This window comes from Nanorana parkeri, unplaced genomic scaffold (genome assembly GCF_000935625.1).
Source record: "Nanorana parkeri isolate BGI_ZX_2015 unplaced genomic scaffold, ASM93562v1 scaffold108, whole genome shotgun sequence".
In the NCBI taxonomy this organism is placed as follows: Eukaryota; Metazoa; Chordata; class Amphibia; order Anura; family Dicroglossidae; genus Nanorana; species Nanorana parkeri.
In genome coordinates this window covers 1658524-1663257 of record NW_017306376.1, presented here as the reverse complement: position 1 = coordinate 1663257, position 4734 = coordinate 1658524, and positions in this window count along the sequence as shown.

Sequence of the window (4734 nt, the reverse complement as noted above, 5' to 3'; positions counted from 1 at the left end):
GCTGTGTAAAAATCACACGCACCTAGTGCGTGCGTGTGTTTAGGTTAATAAATCACCCCCATAGGGTTAGCATGATAGCATGACTAGCTGAGAAGCCAGCAATGGTAGCCTCCATATTTCTTTCATAACTAATCTGCTTTAAGGTACCCAAAGACATTAGAGGTGCCCAGAGAAATAAGATGTTTTTTGATCCCTGCAGATGAGTATTACAAGCTTCATTATGTCTGAGTACCATACAGTTTACTGATTTTGAGTGGAAGCTGTTCATTCAGGCTGTAAATGTGGCTTCTGCACCTTCTGTACATTACAAGAGCAGGACCACTGGGTAATATGCATGCCTATGTATAGTCTAACCCTTCTTTGACATTTCTATGTTGCAGGGCTGGCAGAGTAACTGAAGGACCACTATAGTCAAATATCCTGTATTATGGTAACTGTACATGGTTAATACCTGTAATATTATTCAGTATATAATGACCTTTTCTATTTCACATGGCTTTGTTTATATTTGTCTCCGTAGTTGCATACAGTTTCAGGGGTTGGAACAAACCATATACCACTGCCAGGGATGAACCTCCCAACTGTCCCTCATTTCGGGGGATTGTGCATCATTTGAAACAAATCCCTCTGTCCCTCTTTCCTTAGTTAACTCTCTTCTTGGTCTGATGTACAGATACAGTATCTATGAAAAGGTTCTATTTAACCACCAAAGGTGTTATTCTTAAAAAGGTAATATAGAGAAATAGTATTGGTGGACAAAAAACAGTTGTGGGTTTAACCAACCATTTTTTGGCATATAAATTCTTAATGGCTCAATTAATTGAGGGCATGGCAGGGGTGTTTCTATTGCATAAATACATTGTGCCAGAAGGTGCCCCTGTGAGATATGGCCTGAGGTGCTTGTAACAGTCAGCTTTTATTCATGCCTGCTGCTGTAAATACTTAAAAAGTGTTACCTAAAGTTAGCCTTTATTTTGTTTGCTGCTTACTTAAATTTCTTTTAAAACTACATGTCTTTGTTGTTATGCAATCTCACTGCATAATGAACAGCATGGTCACTCTGTTAAAGAAAATAGAAAATGAATGTATTTACTGGCAAGATAAACAGGTCATAGAACAATGTTACAGGAAAGACTTCTGTGGTACTGCTAGTGACAGACAGGCATATCATATACACTATATTGCCAAATGTATTGGGACACCCCTCCAAATCATTGGATTCAGGTGTTGCAATCACCTGTATGGCCACAAGTGTATAAAATTCAAGCACTTAGGCATGCAGACTGCTTCTACAAACATTTGTGAAAGAAGGGGTTGCTCTCAGGAGCTCAGTGAATTCAAGCGTGGTAGCGTGATAGGTTGCCACCTGTGCAATAAGTCTATCTGTGAAATGCCCTTGCTACTAAATATTCCACGGTCAACTGTTAGTGGTATAATAACAAAGTGGAAGCAACTGGGAACAACAGCAACTCAGCCACGAGGTGGTAGGCCACGTAAAATGACAGAACGGGGTCTGCACATGCTGAAGCGTACAGTGAGCAGAAGTCACCAACTGTCTGCAGAGTCAATAGCTACAGACCTCCAAAATGTGTGTGGCCTTCAGATTGACCTCAATGCGATTGAACACCTTTGGGAAGTAAAGGGTCTGCAAAGGGTGGGCCAACTCAATATTGAACCATACGGACAAGGACTGGGATACCATTAAAGTTCATATGCGGCAGGCATCTAAATACTTTTGGCAATATAGGGTATGTAATCTCTGGTTGCAGAGACAGAACTTTAAATGCTTATTTATAGGAAACCACAAAAAACACAAAGTGGTGTTAATAATACACAATAAACCTTAGCGTGTTTTCATATCTTCCTAATAAATCTTCAATTAGTTACTCAGGTAGATCATTTGACAACATTAAAAGCTTATTTAAAAGATGTATATGTGTCTTTTCCAGCCAACAAAAAAAATGTTTTTCTGTCATTAACTCCATGTTGAATGGTAACATTAGTAAGGTAAGGTTGATATAACAGAGAAAGCAAAATGTGAAATATTTATTGCATTGCACAATGTTCTTTTTCTATAATGATTCCACTGAGTTAGCTCAGTTTCACTGCTGTCATATCCACTGCCCTACAGATATTGTTTTAAATGCTACTTAACATCTGTACAATCCCCAGCGATGGGGATTCAAATGACTCATTCAGACATTGAAGTGTAGAAGTTGACAGGAAGTAGGTTTTGTCCTCTATCTCACAAAAAAAGGTTACTGGTGACAGTGAGCTCAACAGAATTTATTTTCATTGATTTATGCATCCTACTCTTAATATACTTCTTATTATTACTTTATTTTGACATCTATAGGATACATTTACCTTTTATCTGGGCAAAATGAAATCATCCGATGCAATAAATCACACAGAATGCTCACAGAATGACTTTTTGCTCCAGTAAAACCTAGTTATGATCATCAGTTGAAGAGAGAAATATCACTATGGTTACTAAAATTAAACATTTTTATAGATTTGTGGCTAACTCTTCTTTTTTGTGCATCTCCTGTATGTCATAAGAGTGAATCCTTTACTGTACTTTAAGTCACAAATTGGGAAGTGTGGATCGACCATGTATCTCTATAGCAACGTACTATATTAATATAAATGAAGTCTTCAGGGGTATGGAGTATAGTCCATCATTATCCCTTCTTAGGCTAGAAACTAACTCACATTTTACACTTTTGCTACCCTTTTCTTATCTTCAGCATAATTATACATCAGGAAACTTGTGGAATAAAAAGCTAACCATCTCCAACTTCACCTATCTAAAATTCTAAGCTAGATACTACTATTTTTATTAGAAGACATTTTAGATTGTGATTATTTTATCAGCAGTACTGCACTTTAACATTATTTCTGTTCATGTATTACATCTGTGCTTTTAAACCTCATACCTGCAAATTATGTTTCTAAGCCAAAACATTCTTAAAAATGTCAAATCAGAATAATACACTTGATATAATGTGGTACTCAAAACCATCTGTGGTTTTGTTGATATTCTTTTTTGAGACCTTTTCTTATGTAAGACATTGAAATAACAAATATGATAGGACTTTAAGCATCCATACACAAAGACCTGTTCCTGTTAACATGGAGCACACACTTGGAAGATGCATGTTGGAGGGAAATGTTGAACATGTGAAATATGTAGCAAGTAGATACACTTATAATGGGCTCCTGCATTGTCGTCCTGTTATATTTGCTTCCCATAGAGAGTTAAAGTGGTTCTATTAATACTCATTGCACATCATTGTTGCCACCATCAAGAAACCCACCCCAAGAAATGCTATGGAGCCAGGAAATGGCTACAAGGAAATGCCACAGCCATCGCTGGAGTGCATGCATGTAGACAGGAAGTGGCTACTAAGATGCTGCAGGAGATCAAGAGCACTGAGATGCAAAGCATGAAAAAAAAATAAGCATTTTATTTAAAATTGGCAGTAGCTTTTTGTGTATGGAACATGGTGCTTTTGCAAACTAAATACTGTTCAGTTTGGGTTTGCATCTATTGCAACAACTGTATGAGTAATGTTTCATAACCAAATGTTATAGCTGAGCTTTCAACTTTCAGTTTAACTTTAAAGTTTCTTTTCCAATTGTTTAGATTTATGCTCTATCAAATGTTCAGAAACACATTAGAAGTATTCAAGTTTAAGTATAACACTTTTTCCTAATGCTTTTTTTTCTACTAAAGTAGCAATAGATACTCACAGAGTCATTATTTTATAGATGGTAGTGTCAAATCTCATGCAAAGCTGTGTTCTTATAAGTTTATGCTTCCACTACCGTCACTCCTTGTGGAAGCACTTTCCTAATCTACAGTAATACTCAAGAGAGAAATGGTTTCAATAAGATTTTGATATACTGTATCTGCCTGCAGTCTTTGAAGACAGATATATAGTGCTCTATTTTTGACTCTTTTTTTATGGTGCAAACTATGTTGAGTTAGCATTGCTTACTTAAAGCTATATGTTTAGGACTACGTAGAACCAATTAATTTAGCAGGATTCTGAATTAAATCTTTGTTTTCAGATCCACCCATTGCAGTGTTACTTTTATTGCATGGTGATGTGGAAGCAAATACCACAATTTTCAAAACCATAGTAACATCTCTAACAATTTTTTTGCAACTGTTGTAGAGCTATATTCTAGAGGGCATGAGATTTTTCTCAAATATGATAAGAATCAAGAAACCGATAGCTGTATCCACCCAAAACACAGTTATGCATTTTGAATGGAATAAAATAATTTCAAGGAAATTATGTTAGGTTGATAGTTAATACTATAAGTTTTTCTGTCAGAATGGTAAAAACCTAGAAAGATCCCCAACTGTTTAGAACAGATTTATTTATGCAATTGATCTTAGCATGTACCACTCAAAGTGTTTACATTTGTGACCAGCATGAGGCGTATGAGGTTGTCTTCCACGTGGTGAAGTCTTTGTGCTTGCCAGCAAGAGTGTAAGGATCATTATCCTTCCTATTGTATGATATCTCATACCTGTGCAACTTAGTTTCATATACTGTACTACTGTATTTCGTTGTTGCTAAAACCTGTATTGACAACCAATAGTAAAAATATTTTGCAGATGTTCTCACAAAAAGGTAGAAAACTTACTTTTGACATACTAATTAAAACCCATCTCCAGCCAAAGCATGCATTTTTTGGTCATTTTGTGGTGGATGAGAA